At 36.0% G+C, this 25,206-nt stretch overlaps 1 protein-coding gene across 3 annotated transcripts in view; it reads right to left on the bottom strand.

The window, feature by feature from the left end:
* Nucleotides 1-25,206, bottom strand: part of ARHGAP24 (Rho GTPase activating protein 24) — a 754,850-nt gene that overhangs the window by 189,128 nt on the left and 540,516 nt on the right. The window contains exon 1 of one of the 3 annotated variants that reach the window (XM_081303916.1): nucleotides 18,717-18,933. The exons of the other annotated variants lie outside the window; for them this stretch is intronic. The gene's annotated coding sequence lies outside the window, so the exon portion shown is untranslated. Of the gene's footprint in view, nucleotides 1-18,716; nucleotides 18,934-25,206 lie in introns of those variants that run through there. 3 annotated transcript variants of the gene reach the window in all.

Below are 25,206 nucleotides of genomic sequence, written 5' to 3'. Positions count from 1 at the left end.
TCCATAAATTTCTTAGATATTTAGAAGAAATCAATGCATTTTTACCTTATAAATTATGTGTGATGTCAAGGTTAAATTGACATTTAAATTAAATTTGGGGTGCTTAAAATTTGATCTTTATTCATCAGTAAAAGAGGAATTGGGTACAGTTACCTTCTTTCAAATGAGAATATATTAGTTTAGTCTGATATCACTATATATAGGAGGATCTTTTTGTTTTTACTTCTGTCATTGTATTGTTTTATATTTCATTGAAGTCAGCGTACTCTAACAACCATCAAATGAGGGCTATATGAGGACAGATGGGATAATAAAATAAGATGGTTGTTTTCCTTTGGATCTAGAATGTTCCCCAGTAAACTCTTGTGTTGAAAGTATCATTCCCAATGTAGCAAGGCTCAGAATTTAGGTTTTAGACAATGATTAAGGCTCTGACTTTATCAGTGAATTAATCCACTGGCTGAATTAATTCATTGATAGCTGAATAGACTACTGAGTGGTAATTGTAGTCAGGTGGGTGTGGCTAGAGGCAGTAGATCACTGGGGGAGTGGCATTGGATTATATCTGTCCCCAATCTCTTTGGCCCTCCTTCCTAGCTGGCATGAACTAGGAAGCATTTTTCCACCAGGGCCTTCTACCATGATATTCTGCCTCACTATTGGCCCAAAGCAAAGGAGTTGAACAACTATGAACTGAGACCTCTAAAAAAAATAAAACTTTTTTTTCTCCAAGTTGTTCTTGCCTGGTGTTTTGGCCTTTGACAAAAAGCTGACTAACAGATCCAAGCCTTGTGGTCACTCAGGACAATGGTAAAATGAGCTAATTACTATTTACTACACCTGTGCTTTTTACTAGAAACACTACATATGCTACTTCATTAGGATACACAACAGCCTCATAACAGAGGTATTATTGCTCTTTTTATGGAGAAAAAAAATAGAGGGCTAAAATATTCCACAATTAGAAACCTAGTTATAACAACATTATTTTTATATTGTGTGCATGTAAACATATGTAATAATGAATCTATTACTACCTATAATTATAATGTACCATAAAAATTGAAAAAATAAAAATTTCAATGAATAAAAAGAACCAGAAATCTAGTCCTAACCCTAGATTTGTTGGAATCTATAACTCATTAACTTTACAATAAATCATGATGCCAGTCTTTCAATGAGAGAAAAAGGAAGACAATAGAAAACAGAGCTACAACAAGAAAATAACGATGAAAAAGTCATTAAGTTACTACTATATTTTCTTGCTACTGTGGAAACACCGATTCCTTTGCATGAACTTTGCATGAATCTCTGTATCAATGTACACATAAATTCTAAAACAGATCCTGATTTTAAAATGTCAAAGAATGAAAATCTATAATGTGGAGTGGAGAATATATGGTGGTGAGGAGTAATACACTTCTTTATACTTACTGGAGCTTCCTTGCAACTGGATATAGTCTACTACCCTTGAAAAGTATGATTAAGCCTTGTCCTCTCTCTTATAATATACCTCAGGCTGCTGGTTGAGGGGGATATCTTTGTGGATAACCAAAAAGATGCATGAGAGTGGACATTTATTTTATCACCACCAGAGTTACCACATTAAGCTGCTTGACATGTACACAGAAGCTTGACATGTACACAGTCTCAGTATCATTCATTCAAAAGATCACATAATTGTAAGTTTCTAAAGAATTGGAATTACTATTTTGAAGATGGAAACATTTGAAAAGCATCCCATATTGCAATTATATTTGGAATTATTCTTTCTCAATATTTTATTGATTATACCATTGATTTTATAATGTTGTAAAAAGGGTTCTGAAAACATCAGCAAAATAAACTTGAGTGGTGCTATTATTTATTATTTCAATGAAAATTAGCTATTATAAGTTATAAAGGATTTACACCTCTGCCTTCTGCTTAAATACAGAAGAAGTGGTAACAGAAAAGAGACACTTCCATTGAAAATAAAGATAGAAAGGATTTTTCCTCAAAGTTTCAGAATATAATATATGGTTTTATCCCCTCTTTATGATACACATTTGGATTATCTGATTACATATTGGACATGCCTTTCCCCCTGAGCATGAAGAATACTGTTCCTAAAGGAAGTGGCAAACGACATATAATACCTTTTCTTAGTCACTACTTCATAGTATTAAATAAGTAAATTTTCTTCTCAGGTGAAGACATAATAAATTCTCTTTGAATATCATCTTATTTATATCCCTATCATTATATGTACTAATGATGAATCAAATTCTCAAAAAATTTAAAAAAGGGGCACTGTTTCTTGTGTGTATTGGGGCAATACCTAATGCACCATGAGGATGGATTATTATTGAAGAAAATACATTTAAGGACTATTCATATTTCCTTTTCAATGTACACAAGAACATTCTATTTTTGTGACAGGAAATACTCTAATCACATTCCCTCACATATTTTATTTGAGATAAAAAAAGAATATATACAAAATGTAGGACATCTTTTAAAACTTTTAAGGCATGTTGAAAAATAAAATATGACAAGATTTTGCCAGTTACCATAAATAGAACTGAAAGAGGAGGGATTATCCAACCCTTTGAATATACTGTGGGAAATAAGGTTTAAATTTCTAGTAATTTTATTTTTCTGTGCTATGTTATGGGAGCTTAGTAATGTCCTAGCCCCAGTATTTTAAAACCATGGCCATAAATTTAAGCATACATATTTAAGAATCTATAGACACAAGACATCTTAACTTTGTTTTCTTATTTATTCCTTATCACAGAAACTTATTAGAAATGAGCAATTTGAATTATTGCTGGAAGCTTCTTTAGCATACATTTTAGAGATATTTAGATTCAAATGTGTGTCAAACTTACTATTTAGGCAAATTTAAAGGAAATAAATTCTATAGTACTTCATGTTCCTACAAGTAGAGGGTAGTAGATGGTTTGTGTTATAACATTTATGACCTCCTGCTAACACAAACTTTAATTCTTTAAAAATTTATTGGTATTCTGTAACTGGAAGCTAACTTTGCTTCTTTTAAACCTGTCAACTTTCTATCTTATTGTCTTTAATTTATGATGCTAGGAAAATACTCCTCCATTTTAGCAAGAATTTCTTCAATGGTGAAAAACAACGGTTTTCCTGAAGACAATGACATATTGGAGCCTAATTAAATAATGAGCCTAATTAAATAAGTCCAACTATTAGTTGATAAGTGCAATTTGTTGATTTGTGGACTTCAATGTTGTAGAACAATATGTTCTGACAGAGCATAGAGTTATACTATCATAAATCAATCTCATGAACTTGGGTTTCTAAAATAGGAAATATACCAGCTATGTGGGGTCAGACATTTCCTAAGAAAATAAAACTAAACAGGAACAGTCTGTAGAGGATAGACAGAAGTGTTTCCTGAGTGAATAGTACTATCCATATGAGGCAATGAGATCCTTGAAAATACCATTAAGGTGAGTGTCCAGAGTGCTATGTCAAGAGTATATGGCTCATCCTTTAATTGATTCTAGATACTTCCATGGGGAATCATGTTGTTTAATTTTCAAAGAGAGGCTTCTATTACACAGCAGGGTTACTATAATCAATCATATTTTATATTTCAAAATAGCCAAAGAGAACAGAAGATTTTGAATGTTATTAACATAAAGAAATTTTATATAAAATTATATATAATCATATATATACACACATATATATGTGTGTGTGTGTGTGTGTGTGTGTGTGTGTGTGTGTGTGTGTGTATTCCCCCAGGACTAGGGATTGAACCCAGGGGTGCTTTACCACTGAGAAACATGCCCAGAATTTCTTTTATTTTTTTTAATTTGGAGACAGGTTTTCGTTAAGTTTTCCAAGATGGCCTCAAATTTGTGATTTTTATTGCCTCACCCTCCTAAATAGGTGGGATTATAGGAATGTATTACCATTCTTGGCAAGAGATGATAAATATTTGAAGCAATAGGAATGTGTAATATGTTGATTTGATCATTACACAATGGATACAAGCATTGAAACACCATGTTATACTCCATAAATATTATATTTATTATATTCAAATTGAAAAATCAAGTAAAAGAGGCTTCTCTACACTGAAGGTGTAATGGGGTGCTATTGCAATAAGCAAGAGCTAGTTTCTCAACTGTGACAAAATAAATGAAAAGAAAATCATGTTGTTGGTTTTTGCAAACCTTATTTCCTCTTCTTGACTGCTATGGGACATTGTGTTTGACCTTTGGCAAGCGGTAGCGCGCTCGCCTGGCATGCGTGCGGCCCGGGTTCCATCCTCAGCACCACATACCAACAAAGATGTTGTGTCCACCGAGAACTGAAAATAAATATTAAAAATTCTCTCTCTCTCTCTCTCTCTCTCTCTCTCTCTCTCTCTCTCTCTCTCCTCTCTCACTCTCTCTTAAAAAAAAAAAGAGTGAAGGGCTCTTTAAAAAAAAAAAAGAATATTTAGAACAGGCCTGCTCTTTTCCTGGCTTTGGTTTTACAGAATCTGAATAATGGGTGGAAAGAGCTGAGGGAAACTAGTAGAGAAAGAAATAGGAAAAGATGGAGCCATTGTTTGTATTTCAGAAAAAAAAGAAAGAAAGAAAAAACATTTTGTAAAGGTTAAAATAGGCTTTAGGGATAATTGAAATATATTTGGAATTTGGGACAAAGAATGAGAAATTTTTAAGACATATTACAATAATTAAGAATTTAAATATATTATAACATCCTTCAGGAGACTTTTACAGTCAGTTTCTTTAAAGTAGTCTATGTTGTCAGTCAACCAGGCGTGGCTAGCCTTCTTCACAGGTAACATATGCTGCTCCATTTTCTTTCTGTGCATTTGATTTTGGGACATTTCTTGAAGAACAGCATAGTCTGAACCCTCTTAAACCTGATAACCATGTTTTACCTGAAATCTAGTTTTTAAAACTGTCAAAACTTCAGATTTTTATTGGTGTATGATACTAAATTTCCCTATCTTTGTGTTTCTACTCACGATTATTTTAAGTTTGGTAAAAAAAAAAAAAAAAAAAAAAAAAAGTTTGAGCTCTTAAAAGGAAAAGTAGAATCTCCATGTCATGTCATTCATTCCCAATTTTTATTTTAAAGTGTCATCATTATGAGCAGTGTTGTAGTACATTTCTATTTTTACATATATGTGAACATGAACTTTACAGCATCCTTTCAAGCTCCTTATAATTCAAGCCTGATCCCATAAATGAACTTTTTATCATTTGCAATTATTTTCATTAGTTCAGATCTTGAACCCCATTAAGAAGTATATAATGAACAATTGCATATAATTGACAATCACTACCTTTCCTTGAGAAATCCTCACTTTTAAAAACAAACTCTTGCAAATTCCGTGATTTTGTCATTTTTTAGTGCTGCGTAATACTCCATGGTGTATAAATGCCACATTTTTTTTATCCATTCATCTATTGAAGGGCATCTGGGTTGATTCCACAGTCTGGCAATTGTGAATTGTGCTGCTATGAACATCGATGTGGCAGTATCCCTGTAGTGTGCTCTTTTAAGGTCTTCAGGAAATAGTCTGAGAAGGGCAATAGCTGGGTCAAATGGTGGTTCCATTCCCAGCTTTCCCAGGAATCTCCAAACTGCTTTCCAAATTGGCCGCACCCGTTTGCAGTCCCACCAGCAGTGTACAAGAGTACCCTTTTCCCCACATCCTCGCCAGCACTCGTTGTTGTTTGACTTTGTCATGGCTGCCAATCTTACTGGGGTGAGGTGGTATCTTAGGGTGGTTTTGATTTGCATTTCCTTGACTGCTAGAGATGGTGAGCATTTTTTCATGTACTTGTTGATTGATTGTATGTCCTCCTCTGTGAAGTGTTTGTTCATGTCCTTGGCCCATTTGTTGATTGGGTTGTTTGTTTTCTTATTGTCTAATTTTTTGAGTTCTTTGTATACTCTGGATATTAGGGCTCTATCTGAAGTGTGAGGAGTAAAAATTTGTTCCCATGATGTGGGCTCCCTATTTACCTCTCTTATTGTTTCTCTTGCTGAGAAAAAACTTTTCAGTTTAAGAAAGTCCCATTTGTTGATTCTTGTTATTAACTCTTGTGCTATGATGGCACTAGAGCAGATCATTCTTAGTGAAGCTAGCCAATCCCTAAAAAACAAATACCAAATGTCTTCTTTGATATAATGAGAGCAACTAAGAACAGAACAGGGAGGAAGAGCAGGAAGAAAAGTTTAACATTAAACAGAGACATGAGGCGGGAGGGAAAGGGAAAAAAAAAAGGGAAATCACATGGAAATGGAGGGAGACCCTCATTGTTTTACAAAATTATATATAAGAGGTTATGAGGGGAATGGGATAACAAACATGGAGGGAAATGAATTACAGTAGATGGGGTAGAGAGAGAAGATGGGAGGGGAGGGGAGGGGGGATAGTAGAGGATAGGAAAGGTAGCAGAATACAACAGTCACTAATATGGCAGTATGTAAAAATGTGATGTGTAACCGATGTGATTCTGCAATCTGTATTTGGGGTAAAAATGGGAGTTCATAACCCACTTGATTCTAATGTATGAAATATGATTTGTCAAGAGCTTTGTAATGTTGTGAACATCCAATAAAAAAATAAAATAAAATAAAAACAAACTCTTGAAATGGTTTTTGGCTCCATGTCTGCATTTGTACTCATCAGGATAAGCTAAATTATGCTGCACTAACATACAATTCTTATGACAAAGATTATTTCTGACTTCTATTGATTGTCCAATGTGGGTCAACTAGGGCCTTAGCTCATCCCTCAAGGTCCCCAATATGTGCCTCTATAATCCCAGAACAGGAGGAAGGATATATGATGACCTAAACAGGGACACCTAAAACTTCTACCTAGAGGTCAAACACATCTGTTCATTTTCATTTGCCAAAACAAGTTACATGGCCACAGATAACTTCAAAGGAGGGAACTATAATCCTCTTACGTGCCTGGAAAGCAGAGAGTTTTGGAAGTATTTGGTGAACACAATTCATGATTATACCAGTATTTTAACACAAATAATACTGATTATTTATTCTGAGTTCATTTCTCATATTCTGATCATTTAGCAGAGATCAACATTTTACATTAGTGTCTGCTAATTTATAACCTTAAATATGCTTTTCTGCTCTATCTGAATATGTTATAGCAACAGAATTTATAACACTGAACACACTGATTAAAAGTCCACTGTGGGGAAAAAAAACTAAAGGCTCAAATATGAATATTTAGTTCAAAACATACTTTGATTTTCAGACAGTTTGTTGTATACTTTATTTCACGGAGTTCCTTCCTTTCTGTGACTCCTTATCTTTCCATTTAGTTATAACAGTTTTGACCAGCATTGGATTCTCTGTACACTGCCTAAACCTGTTGGTTCTAATAGCCTTTAGTAATAGCAAATGTTTACTGATTAATGGTTAAATGCCTTCTAAATTTATTTTTAGGCCAGGTTTTCATTTTTTCCAGTGTAGTTAATGAAGAGCAAAATCATATGTGAAACAGTCATACTGGACTTGGCTGAAAACAAAAGGCTATGACTACAGTGCCTGGAAGAATGCTTATTCAGTATTCCCTAGACACACATATTTCTCAGTAGAGACAAGAGCATATACTGTAGCCATGGAAAATCTGGAGAACTGGAGTGCTTGAAAATACCATTTATACTACATCAAACTTGAGCCCAATGTAAATCTTTCCCATATGTGATGACGGCTTGCTGCCCGGCTTCCAATTCTAAGAGACACTGTAAATATCCCAAATTCTCCTTTTTAACTTTTACCAAGAGTCTGCAGTTGTCTTTATTCTTGGAGTGAAAAGGACAGTTCCCTAATAAAAGAAGGAGTGATATTTCATTCTGGGCAGAGCGAAAAGATAAAATCTTGCATTTCAGGAATTTTCATATTTTGGAATAGGTCTAAATGTCAATAAAAAATAAATTGTCTTTAAAATTGTAGATATAGTAAAACTAAAGACAGCCAAAACATAATCAATATTGAATTCTGAATTTATTCTAAAATTCTCAATTTTCTGGCCCAGGATAGAGTTATGGAGACCATTTTCAATGCCCCAGATCAAGACATACAGTGTGAAAAAAGAATGATTTATGCTGATACATGAGGAGAAAGAGGTGGTCTTAGAGATTAATATGGTCAGTAAATTGTCAAATTTCCCAAGGCATTTACTTGACTTAAAGCAGTACTTCTCAAAGTGTGGTCCACAGACCCTCTGCATCATAATCACCTGGAGTTGTTGTTGAAATGCGTATTTGGGGGACCTATACCAGACTAACTAAATCAGATGCTCTGGGAAGGGGCCCGGGTTTATTGGAGAGAATAACAGAAAAGGATAGGTAATTCAGGGGATTGGAAGACAGGCCAGAAATTCAGGCAATAAGTAAAAGAACGTTCCTTTTTAGATCTCAAAGCAAGAAGATATAAGAATCAGATGGTCTTAGAAGAAAAAGTACCATTCAGATGGTTGACTGAAATTTCTCAAGGGAATTCTGATGTATCCCTAACATTGCTTCCTAGTGAGGGGGCAATCATAACCTCCAGCAGCTGTTTCTATAGGGAAAATACTGGAATAGTTGAAACCAATTTCCCCATTTCCCATAGGCCTTCTGGTAGTCTATCATGAATATAAGAAGTCTAAAATAGGCATCACCTTGCAGAATACCTGGCTTTCTCTGATTGCCCATACCTAGAGCTCATTTTTGACTAATATAATTTGGCTTTGACTGGTAATTCAGCATTAACACCATGATCCTTAGGATCAGATTTTGGGATCCCCTATTGTAAGTTGAGTATCTACATTTTTGCTGCCTTAGTTTCTATCTAGCATCCAATGCCCAGTTGGGGAGTCTGCTTCTTGCTTATCTCACTCTTAACAAGGGTCCTATCATTGAACTCCAGTCAATCTGTACACTAACTTCACTGGGAGGGTTAATCTAATTAGTACCTCCTGTTCTTGGATTCCTGTGAAGTTTCTAAGCCATCTCTGGGCACTTACTTCATAATGCCTAAATGTGTTCACCAACAAAGAAGCTCTCCAAACCCCATGTTTTTGGGTGTTTTATGGAGGCTCCATTATACAGGTATGATTGATTAGATCATCCATCATAAGTGATTTACTCAATCTCCAGCCATTCTCCCCTCCCAGGAGGTTGTGGAAGGGGATGAAAGTCCCAATTCTGCCATAATGCTTTGATCTTTCTGAAGACCAGCCCCATCCAGAAGCTACCTAGGAGTCTCAGTCATCAGGTATCTTATTAGCACACAAAAGACACTTATGTAATTCCACAGCTTTCCAGGGTTTTACAAGCTATATGCCTGGACCCAGAAGCAGAAACAAAATATATATATATTTATGCCACACTCAGGAAATCAGAAGCAATTTTTCCTTTCCATTCTTTTTTTTAAAAAAAATATTTATTTTTTAGTTTTAGGTGGACACAATATCTTAATTTTATTTTTATGTGGTGCTGAACATTGAACCCAGGGCCTCATGCATGCTAGGTGAGTACTCCACCACTGAGCCACAACTCCAGACCACCTTTCCATTCTTTATCTCTATGGAGCCCATAGCTTGCAGTAGATGTTATCTTTTGGGCAACTTAGCTGTGCTTTAAGAACTTGGGTAAAGATCACTCATTACTGGTAGGGGCTCACTTTCTAAAGTGCATTTAGCCAAGTGACAAACATTTTGAGAAATAACAAAATTTTAGAATTTGCTAGTAAGGAGTAGAACGATAATAGGTGTTTGTGGTTCTGTAAAATCAGACTTCGGATGAAACAGAAACTAAAATGTGAAGCTATCTAAATTTCTATTAAGCTATCTAAAGTGAAGATTCTCCTTTAAGATTAGTTTTTCATTCCCCGATTTTCTCCCTTGTAGGCTGTATAAGTACACTTCAGATTTCTGATAATATTTTAAACCATTATTTTAACACCAGATTTTTTATAGTAAAACTGACTGCTAAAAGTAATCTATTAAGTTAAAAAAAATGTTTATGTTGAAGATGGATATTTGTCTGCAAAACTAGGTATGTAAAATGTAACTTTCTTATTCTTTTATACCTCCAGGTGGCTGAAATGTGGTTAATCTAGTACTCCCACTTTCCAGGATACCATCTGATGTCAGGGACATACTGGTTCCAGGACCTGAATGAGGGAGAGTGGGAATCAGGTTCGTAATCCTCATCCTCTGAACATATGGGCATGTCTGAGCTGCTGATTTTCACATCATTGTCTGATCTGGACTCAAGTCCACAGTGTGGCTAGGTTCTCTTGGTGCTGATACCTGGGCTTCCCCAGACTTAGCTCTCTCACAGTTCCTTTTGAGTGATTACCATCTTGAGGCTGCCCTTAAGGCATGGGGATAATCTGGGAGGCTGTGGGGCATTTTTGCTGAGGTATCCATTTCTAATTATCTGGCACCATGAAAAGCATTTACAAATGATTTGAATTTGGCAGCCTCCGTGCACTCTGCACAGGAAGCGATCCACAGGCTCCTCTGCTCTTAGATTTGCCTACTGTGTTCTGGGTTTCCAGTTCTGTACCCTACCTGCCCCACCCAGGGTATGGAGCAGGGGTGGCAGAACATGGATCACTTCATCAGTATCCCACAACCCCCAAGCATCTGCCTTCATTTTGCCTTCCCTTTGATTTTCCCCTTTGCCCCCAATACTATGAGAATCATTATCAGCTCTTAGGGATGGGATAAAGATCTGTTTTGTTTTGTTGTCATTGTCGTTATAATTTAAACTTTTTAAAAATTAATTAATTTATTTGTATTCAGATTTGTTTATATGATAGCAGAATGCATTACAATTCATGTTCACATATACAGCAAGATTTTTCATATCTCTGATTGTATACAAATATATTCACACCATTCTTGTCTTCATACATGTGCTTAGGGTAATGACGTCCATCTCATTCCACCATCATTTTTACCCCCATTCCCTCTTCCTTATAATTTGAACTTTGAATCCCAGAGTCTTATGAGGTTAGCTTTTGGAAAGTCAAAAGCTGTTGAAAATAAAAATATCCCCCAATATACCAAACTTTAAAGCTATGGCAAATAAAATTACCTGAAACTATTTTCTGAATCATCTGTTTTCTTAGACAATATTTGTCATAAAATGAATGAGATTTGAGAAAAACAAAATGCAATGGGCTAGACCACAAGTTAACATGGAAACATATTTTTTGAATGTCAACCATGAGTCTAAGTCTCCTTCATGTGAAGGAACAACTGAAACTCCAACAAATGGGGGGGGGGGATTCTAAGAAAAGCAACATTTAATGAAACACCTGAAGGGTTATCTTACTTAATTATAAATATATAATTTACATAAAATATATGTAGAGAAAAACTCTAAAAAAATAAAGGGGAAGAGAAGCAGGCTCATGGTCTCTTGCTTGCATCTTTTTACTTCCAACTGACTTTTGATATGAAGGCTGGTCCATCCTATAACAGATCCTCGTGTATAGCTACCTTACACAAGATATATGCCCATTTATAATAGCAATACCAAACTTCAAAATTTGGGATTCATGGGTCAGGTAATGGTCATACAAAGATATAATAAGACTAAGGCCCTGTCCACAAAGAGCTTCCCGTATAGCTGAACTAGGACAATGGATCAGCTCGCAAGAAGTTAAAAAGCAAAGGGATGAAAGTTTTAGCAAAGTTCTGTGGGTGGTAAGAATAGAGATGGCATCAGGGAGAGGATCTCAGAGGAGGGAACAATTTCCAGGAACACAAGACCTAGGAAAAGTCCTCTAGGCAGACAAAACACCAGCATGTGGCAAAGTACAGCAAGGGAGACAGCAGGAGGCTGAAGCCAGATGTTTTACATAGGAAAGTAGACAGAGTGGTGACAAAACAGAGGAGAAGGAAGAAAACATAAAACTTTGACTCTTATCAGGTTAGTTATCACAACCCCCAACCCACATCATTGTATGTGTGTGTTTATAGTATTTTCACATTATAAAACTGCCATAATGTTATTTTTTAAAAAATATACAAAGAGGTCTTAGGTCCAATTTACTTCAGAGAACATTATGGAGCATTAGAAGCTGTACTTTGGGGGTGGTTCACAAATGTTCCATTATTTTATTTGTTAGGTATTCTACCAATTCCCATTTCAGAAGCCAAAAAAGTTCAAAGTCAAGCAGTGTTTAGAAGGGAAGGCTTCCTCCACCAAAATAGCTTCTATGGATGAAGAAAAGAACAAACCTCTAAGATATACACTGGATTCTTGTGCTTCTTTCTGATAGTGAAAGATGGATGGAGAAGGAAAGAGAAGGTTCAGGATTATTTATGTTGTGAATTTAAGACTATACAGTTAATAGCTCCAGGAATTGCCAGTATGAGTGCAAGGTTCTCACACAAGAAACACATGCTGGGCTTGCTACCTGATTGCTGATAAGTTGCTTTGCCTAGTTAGAATAGGTGGGTCAGTTGTAATAAGTGGAGCTTAATTACAAGATCTTTAAGATCCCATCCAAGTTCCAATATGATTATGCAACTTGCATTTGTAAGTTATTAACGAGTTGATTAAGGAAATGAAAAAAAAAATGCCACAGAATTCTTTGATGCTGTGAAGCACCAAGTCCTCCAACAGCAAATAATTATAGTGGTCTCTAGGAAAAGGCACTTGACAGAATCCCAACAACTTAAAAAAAAATACTGGGTACAAGGACAAATAGTTAGTTAGTTTATCTACCAGAAGTGACAGACATGTCACTTGAGAAAAATTAAATTAACCTATGACTCTGGGATATGATTGTAGTGAAGTAACACTCCTGGCTGGTCTTCACACCTTTAGTCATTCCTTTGAATTTGACTTTCCACCTAAATTAGACTCTGCCAAAGAAGGGAAATAGTCTGCTAATGAGGCAGGCTGGTGTCAAAAACCATAGGATAGGTTTCCGGCTACAGCTACTCTACCTGTTTGTTTTGTGATTGTAAGATTGAATAATAAAGAATAAAGAAAGAAAACCACATACAAACATTGAAAAAAGAAAACTGTTTATTTGCATCGTGTAGTTTGTAATTGCTAAAAGGAAGAAATGCTCAATTTCACTTTTATTACTCCTCTTTCTTAGAGAGAGAAAGGGGATGTGGAGAGACAGGAGAGATTGGGTCTCAAAATGAAATGTGCTCTTCTCAGTGTGCAATGAGCAAAGGATGGGAGGTGCACAGAGTGCTGTGGCTGGCCCTCGAAGTTCTAAATGCCTGGTCACCATTACTTACCCTTATTTCATGTGGAAAACTAAAGCTCAAAAAAATTAGATATCTCACATAGGCTCACAGTTGTAATGTTCTAAAGCTGTGTCTCAAGTCCTGAAGTTCAACTCCCCAGCCTTTGTTCTTGTCCATCTACTAAGGATTCCTTGAACAAGTCTGGGTATCTATCTATCTATCATCTATCTAGCTATCTGTCTGTCTGTCTATCTATCTATCTATCTATCTATCTATCTATCTATCTAATCTATGGAATCTTGAACTTTAAATTGCCAGATGTGCAGCAGATGGATTGGTCAGGCACAGCACTGGAGAGGAGACAGGAAACTAACAAGTGATAATTAATTCTGAGCAAGATGATGACCATGGGAATAAAAAGGAAAAAATGTCAAGGATAGTTTTAGAATTCTATAATAATTGGCACCTGGTTATATAGGCAGCAAGGGAGGAGATAAAAGAGCATTGATTTGAGTGAGGGAAAAATGTGGAGGTCAAAGAACTGGAGTCCCTGATGGGACCCTAACCAGTGAGGCCAATGCCTGAGCAGTGTTCAGGCTGAGGAGGGCCTGACTCATCTCAATTCGTGGCCAAGCTGGAGCTCCTGCCACCAGGAAGGTGTGCTTTGGAGGGAAGGAGATCTTTGTTATAATTCGCACCAGTTCAGAAAAGGCTTTGCTGACCAAATATCTGTGTTAGGCTTTAAGTTGAAGCCATGGGTCTAGATGAAAGTTTCAGAGGAAGAAAGACAAAGGAAGAAAATAAATGAGACTCTCAAATTAAGGAGGGGGAAGAAGTCAGAAACCCTCTGAAAGGAGGGAAGAGCAAAAGCTCAGAGAGGAGAGGAACTTATGGGCGAATACAAAATCCTCAACATCCCAAGGCAGAATCATGTTGAGAGAAGCAAAAGAGCAAACAGTAAAAATGACAGAAGAGAAGGTAAATACAGGATGAGCAGGCTGCTGGATTTAACCATGGCTTCAGCCACTGCCAGCCCCCTCTGAGAGGTGATTTCATTGTGGTAGAGATAAACATCAAACTGCAAAGGCCTATGGAGTCAGAGGGAAGCTAGGAAGCAGAGACAGAACACAGAAATTCTTCTTGGCACCAGAGAGAGAAAGCAGAGAGCAGAAGGTTGAGAAAGTCGAGTGTTTGTTTGTTTGTTCAGTGTAGCAGAGGCCTGAACAGTGGTTGTACACTGAGGAAAAGCAGAGGTGCCAGTAGAAGGACATAATTTATGAAGCAAATCCTGGTTCCATCTTCATAAACATTTCGTTTAAAAATTCCATAAACACCAGTGGCCCAGGAAATGCTTTAGCAGATATTCATTAACAAAATGACAGCTCTTTAAAAATGTTCCCATAGCTATTACATGTGTATCACTCCTTGTGTAATAAAAACTTCTGGCGTGGAATCTTGACCTCTTTCTCCAGTATGAGAACCCTTTCCATTCTCTGGGGATTTTCAGAAAATAGGGGACATGGTTGACCTCTTATTCAGACAGAAGGAAACTATGCTTTCATTTCCTGACCCTGAGTGAATCTATCACCCAGTCATTACCTCTTTTGTCTGAATATAGAAATCAGACTGAAAGCTTAGAAGTCTAGGTTCTAGATGAGTTAATATTTCTGTGCTTAGTTCCCCTACTTTATTAAAAAAAAGAAGAAGAAGAAAAGAAAAGAAAAAACAAAACTTGTATGCAAAAGAATGCTTATCCTAATTTTATTCACCACAGAACACACTAAAACCATGTAGGTCGTGACACCAGGAGGCAAGTTCTGTTATATAGATTATAGGCATAGAATGGAATACGACACAGCTGTATAGTGTTTTTGTTTTGTTTTGTTTTGTTTCTTTGCCAAAGCATTCTGGATGATACAGAAAAGGTTTCCATCTACAGAAAAATTTTAAAAATGAGAAAAGTTCACAGGAAAGCAATACTTCCAGAATTATTGATTACAGATACTCAATGCTTTTTCTTCAGAGCAACTTAGAGTTCCAAATTACTGTTTGCTGGTAGCAATTTCATAAATTATTAAATGGCATTACTTAATGAAGTGTTCACATTTAGCATGGGCCAACAGTAAATTAAGTTACTCCTACAATAAAACACAAAATGAAACATAGCAGTTTCAGCTTCATTTCAGTTGTCAATGCTGTTTTAATTTAAGGTTTAAAACTGGTCTTCTACCAAAAAAAAAAAAAAAGCAAAAAACAACACATGATGATCTTTGACGACATCACCTTTTAAATTGTCATGAAGGACAATATATAAGAACATATGTCAGTCATTTTGAATATCTTTCCTTTGCTGAGAGACTATAGTCGCAAATGAAATAAGCATAGATTTTTTTATGAAAACCAAGTAGTGATCTCTTTCTCTGTTTAACAACTTCAGAAATCTCAGTAGTTCCTCTTTCCTATCCATGACTGACTGCAGTAAGCTTGATGCTTCTTGGAAAACACAAATCTTGCTCCCTGAACCTGGTTTAGGAAGGCTTGGTTCTGAGCCTTCTGGGGACTTTTTATGAGGTTATGCTGTGAAGAAACCTTGCAAAGTGTTATCCATGAGTGCCAACATCCTTCAATTTTATTGAAGTGGCTTCTTCCTTTTTCCAGTTTTTTTTAAGTGTCTTTCTAAATTGGAGTCTTCCTAAGTGTGTATTCATAAAGACATGGACTTTTTAGGAATTTTAAATTTAGGTTGCATGGTATTACAGTTCTCACTGTAAAACACACATCCTTTGATATGTTAAGTTTCCTATTTAAGCCTGAATATGAAAATTAAATTTTGATGAAAATGAAAGACTCAGTCAAGTGAAGAATAACGTTATTGCAGTGACTTAAGATACCATAGTTTTCAATTTAAAAGAGACATGTTTCAATTGGAATAACATTTTATTTTAAAGGAAGTCATGCTATTTAACTGAAAGACACAGGGAGAAGAAATATGCAAAATTTCTAGACAATTTCTGAGACAAAGCTTTCAAATACATACAGCTCTCAAATTCACTATTGCAGAAAATGTCAGTCCCCATATCATTGTTTCAAGCAGAAGAGTTTGTCACATATGCCACAAGAGGCTTTAACAATCAGAAAAAATTTCTACAGTGACTGTGTAAAACTTACATTGAAAAAATATTAAAAAGGTCCTTAGACACAAAAGGCCTCACAATTCTCAGTTGCATGATCCATTAATTAGTGAAGAATTCTAAGTAAATTTGGACTTTAGAATTGTCCTAGACTCAGTTTACTATGCATGAATCTACCTACAATAATCAGTTGGGTTTTTTTTTTTTCTTGAACAGAGTGGGATTAATGAAAAAAGATTATCATGGTTACTGAGATCATTGAGGAATCAGTGACTCATTTTTACTCTCAGAAGCACAACATCAAAGTGTTAGAAGATAAGAAAACACATACTGTTGTACATTGCACACTGAATGTATACGGCTTATAAAATGGCTGCATAGTATTTTTTAGGTTTCAAGAACTTTTAAGTTCCATTGGGACATAGCTCAAGAAATAAAATTTTAAATTTCATTGAGAAAATTAGCCTCCCCTTATTCATTTTTCCCCTCTAAAGTATGATCTTCACATAGAAATACTGCACAAACTAGGAGTACTTTTTCCTTTTTTTTTCTTTTTCCTTCAAAACACTGTTCTGCCATTTCCCAACAATGCATGTATATAAACAGCATGTTCATGAATGGGGCTGAAATAAAACAATCAGTGCTTGATTAATATTAGTCTGCCCCTGGGGATCCCGTTAGTCGCTGATTCCTTGACACATACCTCCAGTAACTTTTTAGAAAGGAGAACAAAGAGCACACTCTGTATTGGATGCAGGAACGTGTTACGTGTTCCAGCACCACTTCCATGGCAACCTCTACTACACAGAACAACTGAGAACTTGGCAGGAGCCCAACAGCTCCTGAGCACCCAAAATAGATGTCACTGTGCTCATACCCTTTCTCCTAAAAGAATCATTTGGGCCAACTTCAGATAAAGTCATTGGCTCTTATTCCATCCATAATTCTTTATAAACTTTTTTCTTGTTTTTTTTTTTTTTTTTTTATGCTCACATCTCAAAATAAACAGTAGTTTTAAGCAGTGGCTTAGAGTGAAGAGAGTTGTTAGAGGTACACAAACTGGCTAACCAGTAAGTAAAGAATTCAATTTTTTTTTTAATGTGGAGGGTGGACCTAGGAAGACAAAACATGTCCTATAAAAATAATACAAAAATTCAAAAATCATAGTGATTCTATGTGACCTTTTGACATAAGAGGCAGAAGCTTCACACACCATAGGACAGATCCGAGAGATACCATTCAGTTTCAAGTGTATAGCCATGATGATTATTCAGAGCACTTCCCAAAACATAAAATTGTATTTAGTCCCCTCCAGAGTGCGATCAAACCATATAGTGGAATTCAGAAAGATAATTATCTAGAATAACTAAATTCTTTCGGACGCTTTTGGAGTTTTCAGTAGTAAACTTGTAAGCTTCACTTCTTAGAAATTCTACATTACACAAAGTCCTTAATAGTTTTCATTGCTTGTTTAGGAACCAGCAACAAATATAATATATTAGTTAGCCAAACCCTCTGGAAAAAAAGAGTGACACTTTGAATGACAGGAGTCCACAGGGTCCTTTCTGTTGAGTCCTTTCTGTCGACTTTATGGCTACTTTGGACCATTTCTCTTCTGCTTTGGAAGCCCAGGGATGTGGAATCTGATTGCAAATGTTACTCTTCTTAAGAGTGTTACTCCCTTAAGGTAGATTAGCTTAGAGTAAAATAAACTTTATTAAAAGAAAATAGGTAGGCTTACTAGAATTTTTTAAAAAGACAAATGAAGAGAAAGAAGGATTAAAATTAAATTTGAAATAGAAGCAAACTACAAATAAAACCCCAATTCAGAAAAGTATGTTTTCCAGGTCAGGTCTCCCAAGCTGTGAAGAGCTACAGAGCCTAGACTGAATCAATTCATGTGCCTGGACTTGCCCTTTGCTGGTCCTTTTATCTGATTGGCTCAATATTGATTCCATACTTCAAGTTGAAGATGCATTAGCCCCCTCCCCCTCAGTTAAGAACATTCTATACATCCTGTAATGTTTAAACATATCCCTGCTTATCCAATTCGAACAATAAAACCACATCAAAACCATACACACAGATGCACACACAAAGGAACAAAGCTAAACTAAGCTTTAAAATCAAATAACAATTATCTGATTCCTGAAAATAAAACAAAGTCATCCTGTAGCTTCATTGTCAACAGCCATAAAACAATACAGCTAAAAAGCTCAAATATTTTCAAAATCGTCTTTGCTCTCAGCATAGAGGTGAGGAGGGAGAAATAGAAGGTCAAATGATCACAGAATATTTGTCCCCAACACAAAGGAACCCTGAAGATTTCAATGAGTAAAAAACAGTACCTTATAAGTAACTGGTCTTGTCTACTCACAGCTGTTCCCAGTGCCGACTCTTGTTTAACTGTCTACTGCCTTCAGTTTAAAGTTAATTCTGTTGGCAAAAAAGTACAGAGCTTGTCTGGAAAATACTGTTTGGATATAAACCATTCCTTCCAAAGCAGTGGTAGCTATATTTAAGTTTTCTTGTAGACAGGGATATAAACTCTTCCTGTAGCTAATTTTCTTCCTCCTCCTTCCCTTCAGACTTAGTCAGTATCCTGCTATCCCATATATTGAAGAAAGAAGGGTGGGGAAGACTACAAGGAAATATACCTTAAATAATCTAGTATTTGAGCATTTAGAAAAAAAAACAGAAAAACACAAAGAAGAAATAAAAAGCATAGAAAATTCATCAGGATCTGAAATATAATTTTTCTCATCTTACAGATGAGAAAACTGAATCCCAGAGAAAATATTATTTGTATGAGGTCATTTGCATTGTAGTTGGTGCCACAGTTAATAGATAGCAGGTTTCATAACTCGCAGTTCAATATTCTTTCCACTGTACTAACATACCTGAAAATAAATGCTTTATCTTTTCCCTCTGTATCCTTGTATATTGGAAGGAGTTGGGTGGGAGCAGTAATACAATTAGGATGTGAGAACCATCTGTCTCAAAGAAAACACCTCCCTTAGGTGTTTAAAATCCTCTATATTGACAGTTTCTCTATAATGTTCAATTTCTTTGCATACTTAGAAAATAATCTTTTCCTTTGCTATTTTTCCAAGATACTTCTATAACTCAGGAGTTTCCATTTTTCGGGGGATGTTAACATTCATCAGTCCTTGTAGAGGATGACTTTAGGGGATGCTGGTGTAAGTTTTGGCTATCTCTACCCAGAATCAGTAATACTATTTGTTACATGGTTCTTGAGCTAAAAACACATTGCTCTTGCCACAAATATCCATTTTCAACTTCTCAAGGCAAGCTTTTTAACCCACCACATACAAGTTTATTTATTATTGATTTGTTAATTAATTAATTTAGCAGTCCTTGGTATTGAACAGAGGGTCTTATTCATGTGAGATAAACCCTACCACTGAGTTACATTACCAATCTCTACTTTTTTTGGTGGGGGTGGGAGAGGGTACCGGGGATTGAACTCAGAGGCACTCAACCACTGAGCCACATCCTCAGCCCTATTTTGTATTTTATTTAGATACAAGGTCTCATTCAGTTGCTTAGCACCTCACTTTTGCTGAGGCTGGCTTTGAACTCGCCATCCTCCTGCCACAGTCTCCTGAACCGCTGGGATTACAGGCATACACCACAGTACCCGGCCCAGTCCCTACTTTATTATTATTATTATTGATTAAATATTTTGATAATAAAACAGAGAAGCAGCATAACAATTTTTATTTGATGTTTTTTTTCACATAGCTTTTCCCACTTACATATAAAGAAATTGTTTTCCTCTAACTAAAGGAGTGGTGTCCCTATTATAATAATTTTGAAAATATCCCATTCTGAAGTGTATTCATTTATTAATTCATCTAACAAATACTTATTGAGCACTTATAAGCCCTACTTCATTTTTCCTCTGCATATTGGAATAACTGACAAGTAATAGAAACTTTAGAAAAGAGGGTAATTTTCAAATAAAATCAAAACATTTAAATGAGAAATGAGGCCAATTTTGCATAACTATTTTTGCATTCCTTCACACACTTTAAACATGTGCCCATATATATATATATATATATATATATATATATATATATATATATATATATATTTACCTACTAACCACAGAGTTGCCCAAATCTCAACAACCTCCTGCCCAGATCAGATAAGTTAAAATATGAAGTGGCCCAGAGTGCATTTATGAAGTGGCCCAGAGTGCATTCACTTTGGTCACCATCAATCTTTCTATTTCATCTGGCTTCTTAAATATTAAAGCAAAATCTACTTTACACTCTAAAATTCAAAGACAAAATTAATGCTCAAATAATTGAGACCCATTTTCAAACTGTTACTAATTCTTAAACTTGGAATCTTACTGGTTTTGAAATTTCTCATCTGCTTTACAGTAGCCACTCTTATCCTGGTCTTCTGCTGAAAGTAATGTACTTAGGACCAAATAATTATAGAAGTGTAATAGTTAGAAAAGAAAATTTAATTTCCTAAAACATGTTTTCCAAATGATGAGGAATTAGTGAATGTTATATCAATGTTCCAACACTAACAAATGAGCAACTGAGATTCACAACATAAATTTTGAGAAAGAACTTTTAGAAAACCATCCTTTATGTTCTTTGACCTGAAAGCAGGATCCTATTCTCCTTTTATTCTCAATTAGTTACATCTAATTATGCTCTCTGCAAATGTAAATCCCAATGACATTAACACACAGGTTTATAGATTTCACTAATATGTCAAATACAATGAGTTTGACATACTGATACATATTACTTTGATTTACTAAAACTATTCCATATTTTATTTTCATTTCTTAAAATTTGTTCTTGCTGTAGAACATTTTAGTTTTTGTCTGTTAGAAGGAGCAGGAAGGAAACATGAGTAAAAACCTTGAAAGATAAGCAGGCTGTGAGAGGCCCAGAGATTTTTTTTTTAATTTTTTAAAAATTTTTTTTCTTTTTTTTATTGGTTGTTCACAACATTACAAAGCTCTTGACATATCATATTTCATACATTAGAATCAAGTGGGTTACGAACTCCCATTTTTACCCCAAATACAGATTGCAGAATCACATCGGTTACACATCCACATTAGCAGAATACAATAGCCCAGAGATTTTGATGGAATGAGTCAAGGTGACTCAGTGCTGACCGGCCTCAGGAAGGAAGGAAGGTGTGAAAAGAAGTTACAAGCAGATCCTCTAGAGCAGAAGTGGGTTGAGCCACAGACAATAGATTATTAAGGTATTGAATTCAAGAACCAAAGTCTCTCAAAATAGGTTAAGCAAGGAGGCAACTAGCAATTTTGGTGACCAGTGCAAGCAACAGGAAATTGGCCCTCAAACCTACTTTGTAATCCACAGCCTGGTTCTTCTGGGAAGCATGGAAGGGGAGCAAGTGCTGTCAATATGTCAGCTCAATACAGTCTAAAATAGCACAATGTTTCACATCCATTTAAAGAAAATTTTTGTCCCTCTATATTTAGGTCCTTTGGACATTCTCCAGGTTGCCTGACTCTGGCAATGTTCTGAATTTCAGAATCCTAGAGGAGTTTAGAAGGGAATAGTTAACTGTGTTTTGAAGCCTGGACATGTGGTGCTAACTTTCACTGATGGGTAAAGTACTTACAGCAGAGGTGAACTCTAGGGCAGGCTATATTAATAGAGGCAAGCAGTGGGAATTCTCTAACTCTTGATCTCCTCCTCTCAGTTTTCAGGTTTATAGGAACACTAGAAGAAGGCATGTACTGAGGCATCCCCAAACTCTTTGGTGATAGTAGCAAAGATAATGACTACATGAACAGCTCCTAGATCATAATATTCTTTGGTAGGAGGCGATTTCATGCTTGGGAGTTTTTAACAGTTCCAAGTAATACATACAATTCCAACATGCATAGAATAACAAATCTCAAGCCTCAACTCTCTTAAACCAATTCAGGCACTAGCTTCCTTTATTAACCCATCTCCTCTCAGCCTGTTCTTCTCAGAGCAGTCAGAGTAATCATTCCCCACTCCACACCCACCAATGATTTTTCATTTTGCCCATAATTCCCCTGCTTCATACCATCCAGCACTTTCCCATCACGACTCGCCTTCATTCCAATTGTTTCTCATTGTTCTCTTGTTTCGTGTTGTTCAGTGATTTCCCTACTTCATCCCTACAACTTTTTCCAACTTCCCTCAGTGTAAATTCAAATGCTGAAGCATTTGTACCCTTCTAGGTACACATGATTTAGCATCTGTTTATCTTTCCTACCAAATTTCCCAAATAGCTGTTTGATTTATCTAGAACATTCCTCCCTTATATTTTCACAGAACTGACTCCATCTCCTCACTCAAGACTCATCTCCAAAGCTGCCTCCTCAGAAAAAAGATTCCTGACCACTCTTGCCAACCATCCTTCTGCCCATATATCATTTTTTGTTTGTCCTATTTAGTTATATACAACAGCAGAATGCATTTGATTCTTTGTACACAAATGGAGCATTTCTCTGGTTGTACAGGATGTAGAGTCGTACCATATGTACAGTCATACATGTACCTAGGGTAATGATGTTCGTCTCATTCCACCATCTTTCCTGCCCCCATACCCGCTTCCCTTCTCTCCCTCCCCTTTGTCCAATCAAAGTTCCTCCATTCTCCCCAAGCCCTCCCCCATTCTGGATCATCATCCACTTATCAGAGAGAATATTTGGCCTCCATATATATTCTTTATCCAATTTCCTTGCCTTAATTTTTCTTCATAGCATAACCACTATCTGGGATTTATTTTTGTGCTTTTTTACTTATTGAAGTAGTTCACTGAAATATGTTTACTATCTTTCCTCTGGAATAAATTCAGAAATCTGCCAGAAGATATAAATACAATCAGAAACATGAGATTTGGGTTTTAAAATCACATTCCCAGTGATCAGAACAGTATCTCATATAAATAGGCATTGACAAGTATTTCTTTAATGAATCAATTATATTTCCCACACAAGCTACTACTCTTCAGTCAACAAATATTTAACATAAACCCATTAGCATGAAAGTAAAGACTACTCTTCTTCTGCAAACAGCTTAACATTACAAATCTCCCAGTGGCCCTGCAGCTAATACTCACAGGAAGTAAGGAAAGAGCCCTAAATTTTATCAACGAGAAGTCCAGGTAATGTTCTTGAGTAATTAGAATAGGCTTTATGCATACATAGATACATCTAACTAGATCCATGATTGCATTAGCTAGAAGGTCTTACCAGCTTCTAGACATCTCCTTAATTTCCTGAACTCTTTAGAAAAGTTTCTCTTATTGAAACAGCAGATATGCTAGAGTTAATTCTATCATGTCCAGGTGGTCTGAAGATGCTGCCTTCACCTGCCAACTCTTCAGGAGCAAAAGGTAAATCCTTATACTTGCAACATATATTTTGTAAATGAAAATTGTGGAGACCAAATAATTTTGGAGAGATGAGCTTATTTAATTTCCTATCTCAGCTCTACTCTACACTGATTCAGAGCTCTCCAGTGAGCTGTAAATTAGATTTCCTCTCCTGTCTCATGCTTCCTAATTACTTGTTCTAGTGAGTCAGCTTCTCTGAGTCCTGGGGCCCAGATACCTTGTGGGATACTGTGACTGGTTCAAAACCCTCAGGATCTAGTCATTCAGAAAGGTGACTGTGTAATGGCAAGACAGAAAGGATGATTTTTTTTAAATATTAGAAATAAAAAATGACTTTCCCCAAGAATCACATTGGACCTCCTATCAGGAAACCCAGGGAGAGGGAATTTTGTACCTGAGAACTGATGCCACCCAGGAAGATAATTTCATTTAAAGTTAAAAGTAAAATGTGCCCTTTTCCTATAGTGTTAACTATATATGAATCTAAGTACATTAAATACATATGTTTTATCAATGAATCAGTGACAGATATATATTGATAGTCTCTGATGCCTAAAGTTTTGTGCTTCAGATAATGATAGTTGTCAGGACAAGGACATAAAACACAGATGGGCCAGGGATGGTGGTGCATGCCTATAATCCCTGCATCTCAGGAGGCTGAGGCAGGAGGATAGTAAGTTCAAAGCCAGCCTCAGCAACTTAGACCCTAAGCAATTTAGGAGACTCTACCTCAAAATGAAAAATAAACAAAAAGAACTGGGGATGTGGCTCAGTGGTTAAATACCCCTGGGTTAAATTCCTAGTACCAAACAAAACAAAACAAAAAAATGAACAAACAAGCAAAAAAACCAAACAACTTATGCTAGGTTATGTTGTGCTAGGTTATGAAGTTTCTGTAAACATATGTTTTGTAAATGAAAATTGTTGATAATATTTCTTTACCCAGAATAATATAAGTTCTACCTTTGAATTTAATGAAACTCATATTTGTTTAGCCCAGAAAATGTGTCCAATGATTGAGTATGAGGGGGAGGGGGGACCTGCCTCAGAACACTTATCAGTCCTTACTGACACTGGAGAGTTAAGCATGAAGTTCTAGGGAAGCATCAAAGTTACATGGAATCAAGATTGGAAATAACCAAAGAACTCTTCCTTGAGGAGATAAAACCAAAATGCATTTTGAATGTAAAAGAAGAAATGGGTAACACTCTAGGCAGGGGATAGGACCCACTTGGTTCACTACAAGTAGCTGCACAGAGCCAGAATGTGGAATGAAGGACAAAAACTAATGGATAAAATATGCAAAAGGGAAGATGGACAAAAGCCATGTGCAGCAGTTTGGTTTTTATCCTGAAGGCAATGGGTAGTCAAGAAGGATTTTAATCAGAGGATTTTTTATTTTTAGAATTCTAAGTGCAGAAACTATTCAGGAAC

This window comes from Spermophilus citellus (genome assembly GCF_964194105.1).
Source record: "Spermophilus citellus genome assembly, chromosome: 8".
Classification (NCBI taxonomy): Eukaryota; Metazoa; Chordata; class Mammalia; order Rodentia; family Sciuridae; genus Spermophilus; species Spermophilus citellus.
This window is presented reverse-complemented; position numbering and strand designations above follow the sequence as displayed.